This window comes from Myotis yumanensis, unplaced genomic scaffold, assembly GCF_028538775.1.
Source record: "Myotis yumanensis isolate MYYU_CA2020_CCGP unplaced genomic scaffold, mMyoYum1.0.hap1 SCAF_2, whole genome shotgun sequence".
Lineage (NCBI taxonomy): Eukaryota > Metazoa > Chordata > Mammalia > Chiroptera > Vespertilionidae > Myotis > Myotis yumanensis.
The window spans coordinates 163,878,997-163,898,719 of NW_027223753.1; the positions used below are offsets into that span (position 1 = coordinate 163,878,997).

A 19,723-nucleotide genomic window follows, 5' to 3' on the forward strand; every position below is an offset into this window, starting at 1 on the left:
CAGAGGGTTTTAGTGTAATTGGAGAAACCCGACAAAAATCCTAAAAGTTAAATCACAATACAAGAGACGTCATGAAGTCCTGGCTGGAATGGCTCAGTTGGTTGAGCATCATCCCATGAACCGCAAGGTTGCTGGTTTGATTGCTGGTCAGGACACATGCCTGGGTTGGGGGCTTGATCCCCAGTAGGGGGCATGGAGGCAGCTGATCAATGTTTCTCTTTCTCTCTCTCTCTCTCTCTCTCTCTCTCTCTTTCCCTTGCTCTCTCTCTCAAATCAACAAAAACATATTTTTTAAAAAAAAATATCATGTTATAAAAGAGAGAGAGATGTCATGAAGCCAGTGGATATTGTAGACACTTGATGCTATGTGTTCATAGGAAGAAGTAGAGGCTTTGCAGAGGTGAGGGAGCCCAAGCCATGCCTTCAGATGGGAAGGGTTGTGGTCGGCAGAAAATAGGCCACTTCAAGCAAGGGAACCCTCTGAGGGAACCCTTTGACAGAGGAAGTGCAGAGTGGGGAGCGTTTGTTCTGCGTTTGCAGTGGTTCTCAACCTTGGCTGCACATTAGAATCACCTGGGAATCTTTTCAAAATCCTAGTTTCTGGGCCTCGTCCTCCGGAAATTCTGTTTCTTTGTTATGGGGTGGGGCCACAACATTAGTAACAAAGAAACAGAATTTTCGGAGGACGGGGCCCAGAAATCAGGATTTTAAAGAGATTCCCAGGTGATTCTAATGTGCAGCCAAGGTTGAGAACCACTGGTTTAGGGAAACTTGAGCAGATTAGAGTAGATGAAACCCACCTGGGGACTGAAATGAAAAGAGGCTGGAGGCAAGATCAGGCTGCATAAGGCACTTTCTCCTCTAGCTGGGAACTGCTCAACTCCTTGCTTTCACCTCAGATCTCTGGCATCCTGGTGTGCTGCTTGCACTCAACTTGTCTTGAGCAGGGGATGTGTACAAATTTCCCAATACCTGGAGCAAGCTCGAAAAAAGAGGGACACCGTCCCCCAGAAGTGCTTTGCCAGTGTGCACCGTGGGGTATGCTCCAGAGGAAGTGCCCTCATCTCTCCTGCCTTGTGCGGCATGGTCAGCGGAAGAAGCAGAGCACCCAACCAAGCTGGAAAACCCTGAACTGTGCGGTCAGGGTTACAGCCTCGCTGGCATGAGAACCGTTCTGTTTTCAGTTGTAAATCAACATTGGTTTTGGCTGCAAGTCTTAGGTCCTCCCTGCCGAGCCAGCTTGCTGCTAGCAGGCGAGCTGCTGTGCTCTGTGCCAACAAACAGGCTTCTCCCCACACATTCAACAAGATAACTGGTTTCCTAAGCTTTTTTTTTTTTTTAAGGGTAGCAGCCACCTTTCTCAAAAGAAATTCTATAGAGAACCTCAATGTATAAAACATACAAAAGTGGGATTGCTTGTGATAAGGAGGGGATAGAGCAGACAATGTGCTGGATGTTTGGAGCAGAAAGGACTTGCTCCTATTCTCCTAGGATGGCCATGCCAAGGGCCATAATGCAATAAAGAATCACAAGTCAACAGGCAACAAGAGACACGAACCAACCCTCTAGGACACTTGGACCCCCCAGATCTGATGGGAAAGAGCAGCCCTGGAGATCCCTTCTCTGACGCTCCTAGAACCCTTGTCCGCATCGCTCATTCAGCATGTGGCTGATGGTCCACATTTTACCTTCTCCACTAGATTGCTAGCTCCTGGAGTATAGAAGCTATGAGATAATGCAAATAAATTTCTTAGCATAGTGCCTGGCAGCCTTTTGATGGTAGCTATTATTAATTCGATTTAAAAAAAAAAATTCTTGGCAAGAGCTAGCAGGGAATTTTGTACACATCAGGTGCAAAATTTTATCCAGACAGTCTATGATCAATAAGCTCATGGCACTCTGACAGTCCACTACAAAGCAGTGTCCATTTCTTTTTCTGTTTTTGATGTGCTGGACACATAAAAGGAGATTATTAATAAAGATCAGCTGATTAGATGGCTCTTCCAGGTGGTGGACTTTCTCCCAAGTGGAACACCTGTGTCCGACCCATTTCCAAAGTCTGCCCCAGCTTGACCCTTGGACATAACCTCGGAGGAGAGTTTTTTGAGTCAGCAGAGCTCACAGACAGGGGCCCTCCAGCTCAAAATCTCTAAGGCAAGAAAGCCCGGGAGCCTTGGTTAGCACTGCTGGGGGACCGTAAAAATGCCTGCCCTCCTCCTCCACTAACCCAGCGGGTAGTCCTGGGGCCGCTGTTCCCGCTTTTCCCGCGGCTGCCCTCTCCCTTCCCCCCTCACCACCCACCCGAGGGGGCAGTTCCTTCTCTGATGCCTGATCGCTGTGAGTGCTGAGTTGCAGAGCAGCTCGCTCTCCATGTGACTTCAGTTTCCGTCAGTTCCTTCCGCAAGTGCTAAAATAATCTGATGCTCCAGAGAGAGGCGGCAGCCCAGCCCTGCCTTGGGCTGCTGTCGAGGAGGCCGGAGCCCTGGGAGAGGATGCGCTCGGAGGAGCCGCCTGGGCCCGCGGGAGCCGTGAGTATTTCCTGCGTGGCGGGCTGCCGCCCTTTTTGAGGTGGGCGAGCTCGGCCCACAGCTGGGGACTGTCGGGGAGGTGGTGGCTTGCTGCAGCCAAGCTCCACCGCTGTTGTGCCCAGTGCAGGGGCTACAGCTCGGGGGTAGGTGGATTCGCGTCCCTAGGAGCACTGAGAACTGAACAAGGTGGTGTGGTGTAGGGGGACCAACAAGGGCTGCAGATTCCTGGGTTGAGAGTTTGATGACTGGCCTTGTGAGGAGAATTTCCAAGCCTCAGTTTCTTCATCTGCAAAATGGGAACAAATAATGCTTCCTCCTGGGTTGGATGAATGGATGCAATTAGACTACTCCGTGAGCACTCAGCATGTTGGGGTGCTTGGATCTTCTTTCCTGCCCCACAAGCCATAGATGAAGACACTGATACTCATGGACAGCAACACATACTCACGGGTGCCTTCCACGTGCAGGCCTGCTCTGGGTGTCGGGGACAGAGCTCTGAAGGAGACAGGCAAAGCCCCCTCGCACAGGGTGTTCTTGGGAAATTCACTAGCTAGTAAGTGTCAGAGGGAGACCAGATCCCAGGCCTTTCTGAGCCTTTGTCCAGTGCTCTTCCTCACAGCCTCCATGTGGGCTGGATTCTGGAGGATTCAGCACGTATTCCCCTGCACTCAGGAGCTGCCATAAGCGAGGAGCCACGGACTCGGCTCTGGCTCTGTACTGCCTTCAGAATGGGCGCCAGCTCACTCGGTGCCTGAGAGAAGGTGACCACGTGCCCAACAGTGGCTGCGACTCCGGGAGGCTGAGGCATGGTCCTCGGGATGGAGCTCACGGGTAGGGCTGGTCAGGGGTGGTGGGCTTCCAGGAGCGAAGGGAACCCTTGGGAGGTTTCTTCCGTGATGGGTACAGCCTGTTGGGAGCTTGGACAGTAGAAATGTTTTGAATTTATAAAGCTGGTCTTCTGAGGTCTTCTCTGCTCCTTTCACCCACTGTCTGCACTGCACAGGCTGGTTCTGTGGGTTTTACAGCCCTGAGAATTACTTATTGGCCTCACACACCCCATAGGGTTTTACAGGTATGTCTGAGAGTTCCTAGAGGGAATTATAGAATTATGGGCCCAGAAAAACAAACAAACAAACAAACAAAAAACCCCAGCTCAACTCCTGCCTTTAGGTTTAAAAAAAAAAAAAAGAAACAAAAAACCTGTTTCACAAAGAGGGTGCTTTCATCTAATGGGTAACCTCATGACACTTCATGAAAACCCATAGAAACCTGATCCCACATAGTGTTTCAACCCATCATCCAAGAGCAGAGCCTCCCAGACAGATAGCGGGCTCCTGTTGTCTGTCCTGGGGCCCGAGTTAGGGATGCACCGGCCTGTCTGTCCCTGATCTTTCCTTGTCCTGCACGAGTGACACCAGTGCTGATGGTAACCTGCATCCTGGCGGCAGTGTGTCTCCACACCATAAGGCGTAAGGCAGATTCTTGGCTGGACAACTAGATGTACCTCACGCCTCAGATCCACGTTATAACCACATAAGTTAGGGGAGGGGAGGCTTTCAACCATGACTGAAAAACATTACCTTTCTCAGGACCGGCTTGCTGTGTGCTCAGTGATGCTCACTGATGTGGTCACACCTTAGTGACAAATACTTTTGCCTTTAGTAAAATTCCTTTATTATACTCATTTCCCTCCCCTCCTAAAACTATTCTTCTCAACTTCATCATTGAACGAATTGTCATGGCTCACTGTGTGGGAGGCTCTGGATTAGGTTAAGCTATGATCTCTGAAAGCTGAGAGAATTAAGGAGAGGAAAAAAGGACAATGATATTTATATCTTATCAAGCCTCACAACTAACTGTAAATCTGAGTCTAGGGGTCTTTTAGTTACAAATGACAAAAATCCAATTAGCTTGGCTTCAGCAAAAAAATATAGAAAAAAGTGAATTTATTGTTTCAAATAACCAAAAAGTCTATGGAAAATAGCTTCAGGCATGGCTAGATCCAGGTGCTTAAACATGGCTAGGAATCCATCTATCTCCATTCCTCAGCATTGCTTTCCTCTGTGTAGGCTTCATTCTCAGGCAGGTACTAAAGTTGGTGGCAAAGATGGGTGCCTGCAGCTCCAAGCTTAATTCCCACCAGTTTGGCATCTGAAGTAGGAAAAGAAAGCCTCTTTCCCAAAAGTTCTAGCAACAATCCTTGGATTGATTCTCATGGGCTTGGCTTCATGAACCCATTATAAACCAATCACCGTGGTTAGGGAATAGGAGACTCTGATGGGCCCAGACTTGTTCACAGGCCTTTCCTTGGAACCAGGAGTGAAGGTCGAACTCAACTGAACATGAGCTTCTTCAGAAAATGAGGGTTGATTGCAGGGCAATGTAAATGCACTTAACACTACTGTGCTCTCCACCTAAAGTGGTTAAGATGGTAAATTTTATGTTATGTGTATTTTACCACAATTAAAAATTAAAATAATAAAGAAAGAAACTGGTGATTTCCTCAAAGGGGAGTTAAGGAATTGTTACCAGAAGGAGAAATGAATGTGGGTAGGCAAAACCACCTGATTTCCAGAGCAAATGGAGTCAGGTGCTGAGAGCAAACCACATGTGTCTTCTCACTTTAATGCACGAGTAGTTTCAGACTGAACAAAGGGAATAAAAGAGGAAGTAGAGAATCTGTCATGGTTCTCACCATCGAGGTGGGCAAGAAGAGCAGGGCGGGTACCAATAATGGGCTAAATGTAGCTACAAAGCCCTGAGGACACAGGGACTCCACACACAACCTAGAAGGTTGCCTTGGTCAGGTGCTGTGCCGTGTATCTACACTACTATCTGCTGCCAAGAAAGAAAGAAAAGTGTGGGCAGGGTACTTCTCTTCAGGAGATAGCACTTGGGGCTCTATCTATTCACCCTGGCTCTTCCCAAGCAGAAAGTGAGTGTGGCAGCCCAGCACCCAAAGTGACCAGTAGAAGCTCATCTGAAATTACACACCATGTTCTTCAATAACCTCATGTCACTCCATTTTAGATGTCAGGCTGGACACTGGCTCCTCCTGATCTTTCCTACTGTCCTCTCCTGGTCCAGCCATGATCCCTCAGGTTTCTCCTGCCCTTTCGGTGTCTCCTCTCAATGGTCCCACCAGATGCCAAGGCTGAAGTCTCTCCCTTGGCCTGCAGGGTCAATGGCAAATGCCTGTTTCCCTGACTAGCCCTGGGCCACTACTTCAGCTTCAGACATGTTAATGGTCTCCTTATCACTGCCCAGCCTGGTACCTGTGACTTCCTCATGGGCCTCTCACAAAGACCTTTCTCTTGTTCTAGACCAGTGGTTCTCAACCTTTGGCCCTTTAAATACAGTTCCTCATGTTGTGACCCAACCATAACATTATTTTCGTTGCTACTTCATAACTGTAATGTTGCTACTGTTATGAATCATAATGTAAATATCTGATATGCAGGATGGTCTTAGGCGACCCCTGTGAAAGGGTCGTTCGACCGCCAAAGGGGTGGTGACCCACAGGTTGAGAACCGCTGTTCTAGATTCTTGCATCCTTCCTCGAGTTCCTAAGCTTCCATCTTAGCTAATAATACTGACTTCTTATTCCCTTCTATATCCTCTGTTTTTTAGGCTTTCTGGTTTCTTTTGCAGAACATCTAAAGGTCCTCATCTTTGTCATAGGTACAATCCATGGTGTCAACAGGTTGTCTCATCCCCGCAGTGACCATGAACCCATGAACACTCAGGGGTGATATTTAGAATATCAGACAGCACATGGTATAGGCACTGACCAATCAGAATGGACATTATCATTAGAAGCAGGGTCCTGGGTTGCTGGATCATGGTGGAAGCCTTGAGAGTTCCAAGACAGTGGCTAGGCTACTGTGGTGGGATTCATGAAGTAGCTGTTTACCAATAAATACATATCTATGCAATCTAACTAAACATTCATTCAATGTATATTCCTCTCAGACAGGTTCACATTGAACACTTCCTACCTGGGTCAGAACTCAGATTTGGTTTTGGCTTCACCATCTACAAACTATGTGACTTGAGCAATTCACTTTGGCGTTTTTGAGTCTTGGGCTTCTTATCTGTAAAATGGAGATAATAAGCAGGGACTAGAACATAGATTTGTACACTAATGTTCATAGCAGCATTACTTACCATGATCAAAGGTAGAAACATGCCCAGTTGGCATGGCTCAGTGGTTGAGTGTCGACATAAGAACCAGGAGATTATGGTTCAATTTCCTGTCAGGGCACATGCCTGTGTTGCGGGCTCGATCCCCAGTGTGGGGCATGCAGGAGGCAGCCAATCAATGATTCTCTCTCATCATTGATGTTTTTATCTCTCCCTAACCTCTCTGAAATCAATTATATATATATATATATATATATATATATATATATATATATATATTTTTTTTTTTTTGTAAAGGTAGAAACAACCCAACTGTGTGTGCATTGATGGAGAATGGATAAACAAAATGTGGTGTATACTTACAATGGAATGTTATTCAGCCATAAAAAGGAATGAAATTCTGATACATGTTGTATAATGGCATGGCCTTGAAAACATTATGCTAAATTAAATAAGCCAGACACAAAAGGACAGATGTTACATGATTCCATTCACATGATTCTACTTATATGAGGTACCTAGAATCCTATCTAACCAAAGGGTAATATGGAAATTAACCATCACTCCGTCACAAAGATGGCGGCACCCATAGCCACAAGATGGTGGTGCCCAGTCCCCTCAGCCTTGACGGAGTCCCCAGTCCTGCGGGGGCAGCTGCTGAGAGTGAGCAGTGAGTGTGGCTTGGCAGAATGCTTGCTTCATTGCCACGGTGACGAGGCAAGTGTCCTGCCCCAGCTGCAGAGAGCCTCTGGGCCGCGGAGAGCCTCTGGGCAGCGGGTCAGAGCGACCAGGACCTGCAGAGAGCAGAGAACCGTGGGGAGTGGGCCTAAGCCATCAGGGCTCCCGGATTGGAGAGGGTGTAGGTCAGGCTGAGGAACCCACCCCCCGTGCACGAATTTTGTGCACCGGGCCTCTAGTAGGCAAATATATAGCGAAGAAAGCATAGTGATTACCAGGAGCTGAAGGTAGGGAAGAATGAGGAGTTACATTTAACTGGTACAGAACTTCAGTTTGGGATGATGAAAAGTACTGGAGATGGGTAATGATGAGGTTGAATGACAATGTGAATTTACTTAATGCTCCTGGAAAGGCATGAAATTCGTAAATTATTTGTGTATTTTACTACAATAAAAAAAATGGAGCTAGCCTAGGCCAGTGTGTCTCAGTTGGTTGGAGCATTGTCCCATACACCAGAAGGCGGGGGATTTGATTCCTGGTTAGGCTACATACCCAGGTTTCGGGTTTGATCCCAAGTTGGGCATGTGCGGGAGGTAGCCAATTCATGTTTCCCTTTCTCCCTTCCTTTAAAATCAATTAAAAAATTTTTTAAATGGAGAGAATAATGCCTACTCTGTAGAAGTGTTATGAGTATTAAATGAGATCAAATGTCTGTAAGAAGCCTTTGCAACCTCAAGTGCTATTTTTATTAACCAACAGCATTAAGTATAATCCAATTGTCTTGGATTCATTCAAGGATTTCCTAAAAATCATTATTTGAGGGGTAGGAAGGGATATTCATCTGTGAATTCAAATAAGTTTTTTTTTTTTAAAAATTCAGCCTTAGAATAGCCACGTTTCCAGTATAATTTGAGGGATTTTGAAAGGCAAATTTATCTCCCCTGCTGTCCTGAAACTATACCATTAAACTTTATTATTTTTCACAATTATCATATAAATACCCATTAAAGTATAGTTCATGAAAGAGGATAGCAGTCATTTACACTTCAGTATGAATTGTTTTCCGCCTAATTTTGGCTGAGAATAGTAAGATAGTGATTATGAAATTCTTTTTTTTATAAGACATAAATATTTTTCCCAAGTAAAATACCTGACTTTGCAATCTCAATTAAGTTGAGATTAAATTAATTATATTGATCCAGAAGATTGAAAACATAGGAACTTTAAAATTTATTTTATTTTTTTAATATATATTTTTTATTTCAGAGAGGAAGGGAGAGGGAGGGAGAGAGAGAAACATCAATGATGAGAATCATTAATCAGCTGCCTCCAGCACGCCCCCTACTAGGGATGAAGCCTGAAACCTGGGCATGTGCCCTTGACCAGAATTGAACCCAGGACCCTTCAATCCACAGGCCGACACTATCCACTGAGCCAAACCAGCTAGGGCAGGAACTTTTAAGTTAAATCACTTGATATGCATTCTGAACTACTTAGAGGGAAGTGTACTGATGACTGCATTCTATTTTGAAATGCATTAAAAAATAAGATGGATTGAAGGATGGATAAAAGGATAGATGGATAGATATGTGATAAAACCTAGTAAAAAGTTCATAGTAGCCCTTGCTGGTGTGGCTCAGTTGGTTGGCGCATCATCCTGTACACCAAAGAGTGGTGGGTTTGGTTTCTGGTTAGGGCACATGCCTAGGCTGCAGGTTCAATCCCCGGTAGGGTCAAGTATAGGAAACAGCCGATGGATATTTCTCTCTCTCCTTCTCCATTCCTCTCTCTAAAGTCAATAAAGTTCTTAAAAAATAAAAGTGAAGCGTAGAATCTAGGTGATGGGTATATGAGTGGTCATTGTCAAATTCTTTCAACTTAGCTATATGCTAACATTTTTTTATAATAAAAATGAGGAAAGTTAAATTACTGACAGGAGCTGCTCATATTCATTTTCATAAACATAGAAATCAATAATAATAAAAAATCTTCCAGCTGTGGCTGGGCAGCTCAGTCATCACAATACACCAACGTTGTGGGTCCAATCCTTGACCAGAGCACATAAAAGAAGCAATGAATGAATATATCAATAAGTGGAACAACAAATCAGTGTTTCTCCCTCCCCTGCCTTTCTCTCTCTAAAAATCAATAGGAACGTCATCTATAATATGCTATCATATTATATGCATTATTGAACTATTAGGATGTGATGAGGAGGTAACATATGCACTGGGCCTTGAAGGATGAGTAGGAGTTAGACAGTTGGAGAAGACCAGGAAAAGGGCCTTTTCCACAGAGGAAACAGTGTGTGAAAATGCACGCTTTTTAGTCAAGTATAGCCAGCATCCCAGGGTGGGGCTTGTGGTATTGAGGTTGAGCTTTGCTGAACTCAGCCACAGGCTAAGTTTGAATTGCTGCTTTGACATGCTCTAGCTCCATGGCCTAAACCTTTGTGAGCCTCAATTTACCACCTGTAAGATGGGGATGATAAAATTTACCTGCTCGGGTTTTGTGAGGACCCTAATATATGTAAAGCATCTGGCATAGCACTTATCCCAAGACGAGCAGTCCATAAACATTACCTATTATAATTATGAGCCAGGAAAGCAATCTAGGAGCTTGAATACTATCCCATTTAGCTGGTCAGTAATCAGGATTACATATCATTTCATTTCTCCGCTGTGCTCTTTCTCAAGAGAACTAAGGGTTAGGGTGTGGAGGTGACATATTTCCCATCTGGGCAGTAAGCCTTGGTTATCACCTAAAACCCCTATCTTGCCCATAGTCTCCCACAGGCTCTGGGTGGTCTCACCCTCTCTGAACACCCCAAGGTCCACATCCAGCAGCTCACACGGACTGAAGAAGATACTGCATCTGCTCTGTTTCATTTATTTCAACACCAGCTCCCGCTTGCACAGAGGAACTCTGCCTTTCCTTTAATTCTGACACTGCTTTTCTTACTAATGAAATCCACAACATTTCCTGGTATTGACAAAGCTTTTTCACACACACCTCTCAGTCAGTCTCAACACAACCCTGTGAGGTTGGCAAGGCCGGCGTTATTGTCACCCATGGCCACAACTGGAGAGAAGTGACCAGAGAGAACAAACCTGTGACACAGAAAGGAAATGAGAAGTTTAAAACTAATGCATTATGGGTTGGGTGCCCATCCACGGGTATTATGTGGGTCTCTCATAGACAAAGGTGACACCACGGAACGACCACTAGCCATGTAAAAGCAAGGTGTTACCTCCCCAGGGAAGCAGATTTGCATTTTTAAAGACCTGTGGCCAAGTGCAGCCTGTGGCCATGGAACAGAATGAATCGAATGACCTCTGTTGGTTCTAAGGGCTGACCCTGACCACAGAGGGAAACCAGTTGACTCATTCGTGGCCCTGAGTCGAGCAGGGTAGTGCTCTGCGCGACACTTCACACATTAGCTTCCCAGAGTGGTAGTGGGGAGAGTCCCAGGGAAGAAGAGTTGCTGTGGCCTCCAACCTCCCTCTAGGAAGCGGCAGCCTCCACCATTCCAAGATGAGACTCTTCTCATGAGCCCGGGTGGAGCCCTGGCTGATCAGGTATGCTAGGTGTGGGGTGGGAATAGCACTTGGAAACCACTACATGGCGTTCCCTGTGGCACCTTGTTCCTATCATTTCATCTCTCTGGCCTGCGTGTTCTCACCTCCAAAATAGTGGTGTGTAGTCCCTTCAGAAATGCTACAGTTCTTCTCAAAAGGATGGTCAGTTACTGCATTTGAATGACAGGGCATTTGCCAGAAAAGGCACTTGCAACAGAACTGTCCTTTCTCACACAGATTCTCAGGGATGTACATTAATTAGCACTCCAACAAATTTAAAATGATACCACTCTTCACTTATTTGTCCAGGGTTAGAGGGGATCCAACTTCCAGAGGCAAATGCCAAGGGACCCAATGGTACAACCAGCCACTTACAAAGCAGTGAGCTCCCACCCTGGGTGTATTGAAGCACCTGCTGGGGATGAAGGCACTGTAATGATGACAAAGACAATTTTTTGAGTGTTCCTTTAAGCCTTGTCTGAATATAGTAACAGTCTTGCAACACAAGCTTTATGATTCTCATTTTAGTTGAGTGATGTACCCAAGGTCAGAGCCAGGCTTTGAACCTGTTCCATCTTTCCCCTTAGCCTGGGCTCTTTCTTCAACTTTTACTGCTGCCTTTCCAGGGGCTAAGAACATGCAACCCCAAATCTAAATCCCTGAACCCTGGGGGAAAATAAAGAAAGTAACGTCTATAATAAAACTTATTTTAGTTATTAGTCAATGATATTTTTTCTTTCATTAACTCCAGAAATGATTGTTTTAAGCACACTCACAATAATTTCAATGTAAATACCTATAAGAAATTCTCTATGTCAGTAATGTTTATTAGGCTCTAATTATGACATATATTTTAAGAAATGATAGATGGATTCTATTATTTTAAAACTAGTCTTAATATAGTCATTTAAGTGGGTTGTTGGAAAATAAGAAAATATTTCTGTAAAAATACTACCTTTACTAATAAAAGGGTAATATGGAAATTAACCATCACTCCATGACAAAGATGGTGGCGCCCATAGCCACAAAGATGGTGGCATTGGCTGGAGCCACAGAGCCGGCCGGAGCGGGTGGGACACTTGGCTTCCTTCGGGCAGAACGCTTGGCTTCCTGCAAGCCCCGGCTGGCTGCCGAGGGTTGACCTCTGGGTGGCGGCCATGGAGCCAGCTAGAGCGGGCAGGAGGCGGCTCTGGCCCGGAGTGAAGGCAGAAGGCGGCGGCCAGAGCGAAGGCCCAGGTCCCGGGTGTCAGAGGGAAGCCGGTGCCAGCAGCCAGGGGAAGGAAGGCCTATTCTTGCACGAATCTTCATGCATTAGGCCTCTAGTTACATATATTGTAATCCCTTAGGATAAATTCTAGAAGTGGAACTACTGAATTAAAAGTAGCTTATGATGTCAAGATCTTTGATAAATTATGCTAAATAGTCCTTCAGAAAAAGTGTGTAAATTTGCTCTCCCACCTGCAGGATATGAAACAGTTATTGGGAGAAAGGGTCTCAAAAGCCATTCTGTTGTCTATATTTCAACATCATCATTAAGAGAGAAAGCCAGAGAGGCAAATCATGAGGTCTGAGTGCACGTATCACAATTCTAAATGCTCACCTGGCCAGGTGGCTCAGTTGGTTGAGTGTTGTCCCATACATAAAAAAAAAAAAAAAAAAAAAAGATTGCTGGTTTGATTCCTGATCAGGGTGCATATCTAGGTTGTGGGTTTGATCCCTGGTCAGGGTGGGTATGGGAGGCAGCCGATCAATGTTTCTCTCACATATCAGGTGTTTCTCTCTCTAAAAATCAATAAAGCCCTAACCGGTTTGGCTCAATGGATAGAGCGTTGGCCTGCGGACTCAAGGCTCCTAGGTTCAATTCTGGTCAAGGGCATGTGCCTTGGTTGTGGGCACATACCCAGTGGGGAGTGTGCAGGAGGCAACTGATCGATGTTTCTCTCTCATCAATGTTTCTAGAAACATTATCGATGTTTCTAACTCTCTATCCCTCTCCCTTCCTCTCTGTAAAAAATCAATAAAATATATATTTAGCCCTGGCTGGTTTGGCTCAGTGGATAGAGCATCGGCCTGTGGACTGAAGAGTCCCAGGTTTGATTCCAGTCAAAGGCACATGCCTGGGTTGTGGGCTTGATCCCCAGTGGGAGGTGTGTGGGAGGCAACCAATCAATGATTCTCTTTCATCATTGATGTTTCTATCTCTCTCTCTCCCTCTCCCTTCCTCTCTGAAATCAATAAAAAATGTAAAATATATATATATTTTAAAAAATAAATAAATAAAAATAAAAATCAATAAAAATATCCTCCGGTGAGGATAAATAAAGAAATAAATGTTCTGTCACCTCAATCTTCAATTTGCAAGTTCTTTTTTTAATGCCTCCACCATTTAAATATGAATCTTTGCAAAATATATGAATATATTACTTTGACCAAAGAATAGAACTGATTCTTTAATTTTATAACCATTTTTTAATTTCTTTTTATATGTATTTCCAAAATCATAATTGAAGAAATCTTTGGATTTAAAAATATATATTTTGGACATTTCTCCAAAAATAAGTAGACATGGTCAATAAACATGTGAAAAATGCTCAGCATTATTACTAATTAGGGAAGTGCAAATCAAAACCACAAAGAGATAGCACTTTATAACCACTAAGATGGCTATAATAAACACAACAGAAAAGAATAAGTGCTGATGAGAATGAAGAGGAATTGGAACATTAGTAATGTTGCAACAACATGCTCCTTTTCCTCTAAAAAATTCAGTGTATATTTTCTCAGACCAAAGATAGACTCTTACATAACCACAGTGCAATGATCAAATCCAGAAATTTAACATTGACATGATATTATTATTTCATCCATTATCTGTATTCAAATTTTGCCAAGTACCCTAGTAAGGCCTCTTTAGTAATTTGATCATTTGGTTAAAGAGGTGTCTGCCGGTTTTTCCACTTATAAAGCTATTATTTTCGAGTGTGCAAAATTAACAAGTAGAGTATTAATAAGATACTCTAAGGCTATATTAGTCTCTTGTTTCCCAACAAGTTTTCACTCTTTAGTTTTAGCATTCCTTGATGATTCTTGCCTGTAATTAAGATGCACTTTGAAAAATACATTCCTCAATTTAGATTTCAGCCACTTTCTCTAATTTTCAGGTAGCATCACAAAGCTTGCATGCACATAAAAACAATCTTACCTTCAGGTTTGTCCTTTGTGCTTGACATTATTTAGTTAAGTTCTTCTTGTTGGCAGCCCTTGGGCCAGCTACTGGGGTGATGATGGTGGTGAGGTGCTGTCATAGGAAAGCATGGAGCTTGGGAAATGGCCCTGGCCCTGTGGAGAGCCGTGAGAAACCCCGCGAGGCAGCCTTGGCACTTGTTCTCCCCACCCTCTCTTCCAGCTGTGTGGTCTGCCCTCTTGTCATTCTTTCGTCTTCTCTGATCTCTGCCCTCTGTTGACTATTTCATTATTTTCTTGGTATCTACCTCATAGCTTCTATTCCTCAAGGCAAGATCCCTCAAAAATTCAATTCCACTTTCTCTATGCCTCATAGCTCCAATTTCCACTGCTAATTCTCTCCCTTGTCTCTATGCACTGGGATCTTTCATAGGGTGCATGTGAGAATTGGCTTCCCCTGGTGAGATGCTTCCCCCAAATTCTGCCAGGCAGGTGGAGGTGGAGGTGGATATGGAGATGGAGATGGAGGTGGAGGTGGAGGTGGAGGTGGAGGTGGAGATGGAGGGTGGAGGTGGAGGTGGAAGTGGAGGTGGAGGTGGAGGTGGAGGTGGAAGTGGAGGTGGAGGTGGAGGTGGAGGTGGAGTGGAGGTGGAGGTGGAGTGGAGGTGGAGGTGGAGGTGGAGTGGAGGTGGAGGTGGAGGTGGAGTGGAGGTGGAGGTGGAGGTGGAGGTGGAGTGGAGGTGGAGGTGGAGGTGGAGTGGAGGTGGAGGTGGAGGTGGAGGTGGAGATGGAGGTGGAGGTGGAGGTGGAGGTGGAGGTGGAGGTGGAGTGGAGGTGGAGGTGGAGTGGAGGTGGAGGTGGTGTGGAGGTGGAGTGGAGGTGGAGGTGGTGTGGAGGTGGAGTGGAGGTGGAGGTGGAGGTGGAGGTGGAGTGGAGGTGGAGGTGGAGTGGAGGTGGAGGTGGAGTGGAGGTGGAGTGGAGGTGGAGGTGGAGGTGGAGGTGGAGGTGGAGGTGGAGATGGAGGTGGAGGTGGAGATGGAGGTGGAGGTGGAGGTGGAGGTGGAGATGGAGGTGGAGGTGGAGATGGAGGTGGAGGTGGAGGTGGAGATGGAGGTGGAGGTGGAGGTGGAAGTGGAGGTGGAGGTGGAGGTGGAGGTGGAGATGGAGGTGGAGGTGGAGGTGGAGTGAAGGTGGAGGTGGAGATGGAGATGGAGGTGGAGGTGGAGGTGGAGGTGGAGGTGGAGGTGGAGATGGAGGTGGAGGTGGAGATGGAGATGGAGGTGGAGGTGGAGGTGGAGGTGGAGGTGGAGATGGAGGTGGAGGTGGAGGTGGAGTGGAGGTGGAGGTGGAGTGGAGGTGGAGGTGGAGTGGAGGTGGAGGTGGAGGTGGAGTGGAGGTGGAGGTGGAGTGAAGGTAGAGGTGGAGGTGGAGTGGAGGTGGAGGTGGAGTGGAGGTGGAGGTGGAGGTGGAGGTGAAGGTGGAGGTGGAGGTGGAGGTGGAGGTGGAGGTGGAGTGGAGGTGGAGGTGGAGGTGGAGGTGGAGGTGGAGGTGGAGATGGAGATGGAGATGGAGGTGGAGGTGGAGGTGGAGGTGGAGGTGGAGGTGGAGGTGGAGGTGGAGGTGGAGGTGGAGATGGAGATGGAGATGGAGGTGGAGGTGGAGGTGGAGGTGGAGGTGGAGGTGGAGGTGGAGTGGAGGTGGAGGTGGAGTGGAGATGGAGGTGGAGGTGGAGGTGGAGATGGAGGTGGAGGTGGAGGTGGAGGTGGAGGTGGAGGTGGAGAGGAGGTGGAGGTGGAGGTGGAGTGGAGGTGGAGGTGGAGGTGGAGGTGGAGGTGGAGATGGAGATGGAGATGGAGGTGAGGTGGAGGTGGAGGTGGAGGTGAGGTGGAGGTGGAGGTGGAGGTGGAGGTGGAGTGGAGGTGGAGGTGGAGTGGAGATGGAGGTGGAGGTGGAGGTGGAGATGGAGGTGGAGGTGGAGGTGGAGTGGAGGTGGAGGAGATGGAGATGGAGGTGGAGGTGGAGGTGGAGTGGAGGTGGAGTGGAGGTGGAGATGGAGATGGAGGTGGAGGTGGAGGGTGGAGTGGAGGTGGAGTGGAGGTGGAGGTGGAGGTGGAGGTGGAGGTGGAGGGGAGGTGGGGAGGTGGAGGTGGAGGTGGAGATGGAGGTGGAGGTGGAGGTGGAGGTGGAGGTGGAGTGGAGGTGGAGATGGAGATGGAGGTGGAGGTGGAGGTGGAGTGGAGGTGGAGTGGAGGTGGAGATGGAGGTGGAGGTGGAGGTGGAGGTGGAGGTGGAGGTGGAGGTGGAGGTGGAGGTGGAGGTGGAGGTGGAGTGGAGGTGGAGATGGAGGTGGAGGTGGAGGTGGAGGTGGAGGTGGAGTGGAGGTGGAGTGGAGGTGGAGGTGGAGGTGGAGGTGGAGGTGGAGGTGGAGGTGGAGGTGGAGGTGGAGGTGGAGGTGGTGGAGGTGGAGGTGGAGGTGGAGTGGAGGTGGAGGTGGAGGTGGAGGTGGAGGTGGAGGTGGAGATGGAGGTGGAGGTGGAGGTGGAGTGAGATGGAGGTGGAGGTGGAGTGGAGTGGAGGTGGAGGTGGAGGTGGAGGTGGAGGTGGAGTGGAGGTGGAGTGGGGTGGAGGATGGAGGTGGAGGTGGAGATGGAGGTGGAGTGGAGGTGGAGGTGGAGGTGGAGGTGGAGGTGGTGGAGGTGGAGTGGAGGTGGAGGTGGAGGTGGAGTGGAGATGGAGGTGGAGGTGGGTGGAGGTGGAGGTGGAGGGGAGGGGAGGTGGAGGTGGAGTGGAGGTGGAGGTGGAGGTGGAGTGGAGGTGGAGGTGGAGGTGGAGGTGGAGGTGGAGGTGGAGTGGAGGTGGAGGGTGGAGGTGGAGGTGGAGGTGGAGGTGGAGGTGGAGGTGGAGTGGAGGTGGAGGTGGAGGTGGAGGTGGAGGTGGAGGTGGAGGTGGAGGTGGAGGTGGAGGTGGAGGTGGAGGTGGAGGTGGAGGTGGAGGTGGAGGTGGAGGTGGAGGTGGAGTGGAGGTGGAGGTGGAGGTGGAGTGGAGGGTGGAGGTGGAGGTGGAGGTGGAGGTGAGTGGAGTGGAGGTGGAGGTGGAGGTGGAGGTGGAGTGGAGGTGGAGGTGGAGGTGGAGGTGGAGGTGGAGGTGGAGGTGGAGGTGGAGGTGGGGAGGTGGAGGTGGAGGTGGAGGTGGAGGTGGAGGTGGAGGTGGAGGTGGAGGTGGAGGTGGAGGTGGAGGTGGAGGTGGAGTGGAGGTGAGGTGGAGGTGGAGGTGGAGGTGGAGGTGGAGTGGTGGAGTGGAGGTGGAGGTGGAGTGGAGGTGGAGGTGGAGGTGGAGGTGGAGTGGAGGTGGAGGTGGAGGTGTGGAGGTGGAGGTGGAGGTGGAGGGTGGTGGAGGTGGGAGGTGGAGGTGGAGGTGGAGGTGGAGGTGGAGGTGGAGGTGGAGGTTGGAGTGGAGGTGGAGGTGGAGGTGGAGGTGGAGGTGGAGGTGGAGGTGGAGGTGGAGGTGGAGGTGGAGGTGGAGGTGGAGGTGGAGGTGGAGGTGGAGGTGGAGGTAGGTGGAGGTGGAGTGGAGGTGGAGGTGGAGGTGGAGGTGGAGGTGGAGTGGAGGTGGCGGTGGAGGTGGAGGTGGAGTGGAGGTGGAGGTGGAGGTGGAGGTGGAGGTGGAGGTGGAGGTGGAGGTGGAGTGGAGGTGGAGTGTGGAGGTGGGAGTTGAGTGGAGGTGGAGGTGGAGGTGGAGGTGGATGGTGGAGGTGGTGGAGTGGAGGTGGAGGTGGAGTGGAGGTGGAGGTGGAGTGGAGGTGGAGGTGGAGGTGGAGGTGGAGGTGGAGGTGGAGGTGGAGGTGGAGGTGGAGGTGGAGTGAGGTGGAGAGGTGGAGGTGGTGGAGGTGGCGGTGGAGGTGGAGGTGGAGGTGGAGGTGGAGTGTGAGTTGGTGGAGGTGGAGGTGGAGTGGAGGTGGAGGTGGAGGTGGAGGTGGAGGTGGAGGTGGAGGTGAGTGGAGGTGGAGGTGGAGGTGGAGTGGAGTGGAGGTGGAGGTGGAGGTGGAGGTGGAGTGGAGGTGGAGGTGAGTGGAGGTGGAGTGGAGGTGGAGTGGAGGTGGAGGTGGAGTGGAGTGGAGGTGGAGGTGGAGGTGGAGGTGGAGTGGAGGTGGAGTGGAGGTAGGAGGTGGAGTGGAGGTGGAGGTGAGTGAGGTGGAGAGGTGGAGGTGGAGGTGGAGGGTGGAGGTGAGAGTGGAGGTGGAGGTGAGTGGAGTGGAGGTGGAGGTGGAGGTGGTGTGGAGTGGAGGTGGAGGTGGAGGTGGAGTGAGTGGAGGTGGAGGTGGAGGTGGAGGTGGAGTGGAGGTGGATGGTGGAGGTGAGGAGGTGAGTGGAGTGGAGATGGAGGTGGAGGTGGGATGGTGGAGCGTGGAGGGAGTGGAGGTGGAGATGGAGGTGAGGTGGGAGGTGGAGTGGAGATGAGGTGGAGGTGGAGGTGGAGTGGAGGTGGAGGTGGAGGATGGAGGTGGAGGTGGAGGTGGAGTTGGAGGTGGAGGTGGAGATGAGATGGAGGTGGAGGTGGAGGTGGAGGTGGAGGTGGAGATGGAGGTGGAGGTGAGATGATGGAGATAGGAGGTGAGGTGGAGGTGGAGGTGGAGATGGAGGTGGAGGTGGAGGTGGAGTGGAGGTGGAGGTGGAGTGAGGTGAGTGAGTGAGGTAGAGGTGGAGGTGGAGTGGAGGTGGAGGTGGAGTGAGGTAGAGTGGAGGTGGAGTGAGGTGGAGGTGGAGTGGAGGTGGAGGTGGAGGTGGAGGTGAGGTGGTGGTGGAGGTGGAGGTGGAGGTGGAGGTGGAGTGGAGGTGGAGATGGAGGTGGAGGTGGAGGTGGAGGTGGAGGTGGAGGTGGAGATGGAGATGGAGGTGGAGGTGGAGGTGGAGGTGGAGATGGAGGTGGAGGTGGAGGTGGAGGTGGAGGTGGAGGTGGAGGTGGAGTGGAGATGGAGGTGGAGGTGGAGGTGGAGGAGGTGGAGGTGGAGGTGGAGGTGGATGGGGAGGTGGAGGTGGAGGTGGAGGTGGAGGTGGAGGTGGAGGTGGAGGTGGAGGTGGAGGTGGAGTGGAGGTGGAGGTGGAGGTGGAGGTGGAGGTGGAGGTGGAGGTGGAGGTGGAGGTGGAGGTGGAGGTGGAGGGGTGGAGGTGGAGGTGGAGGTGGAGGTGAGTGGAGGTGGAGGTGGAGGTGGAGTGGAGGTGGAGGTGGAGTGGAGTGGAGGTGAGGTGGAGTGGAGATGGAGGTGGAGGTGGAGGTAGGAGATGGAGGTGGAGGTGGAGGTGGAGGAGTGGAGTGGAGGTGGAGATGGAGGTGAGTGGAGGTGGAGGTGGAGGTGGAGATGGGAGATGGAGGGTGGGAGGTGGAGGGAGGTGGAGTGGATGGTGGAGGTGGAGGTGGAGGGTGGAGGTGGAGGTGGAGGTGGAGGTGGAGGAGGTGGAGGTGGAGGTGGAGTGGAGGGGAGTGGAGTGGAGGTGGAGGTGGAGGTGGAGTGGAGTGGAGGTGGAGATGGAGATGGAGGTGGAGGTGGTGGAGGTGGGTGGAGGTGGAGTGGAGGTGGAGGTGGAGGTGGAGGAGGTGGAGGTGGAGGTGGAGGTG

General features: G+C 49.6%; 1 protein-coding gene across 1 annotated transcript in view; it reads left to right on the plus strand.

The window, feature by feature from the left end:
• The first annotated feature begins 2,441 nt into the window (after window positions 1–2,441).
• The window catches only part of NRROS (negative regulator of reactive oxygen species), a 31,811-nt gene continuing 14,529 nt past the window's right edge, over window positions 2,442–19,723 (plus strand). The window contains exon 1 of the mRNA XM_070406479.1: window positions 2,442–2,528. The gene's annotated coding sequence lies outside the window, so the exon portion shown is untranslated. The remainder of the gene's footprint in view (window positions 2,529–19,723) is intronic.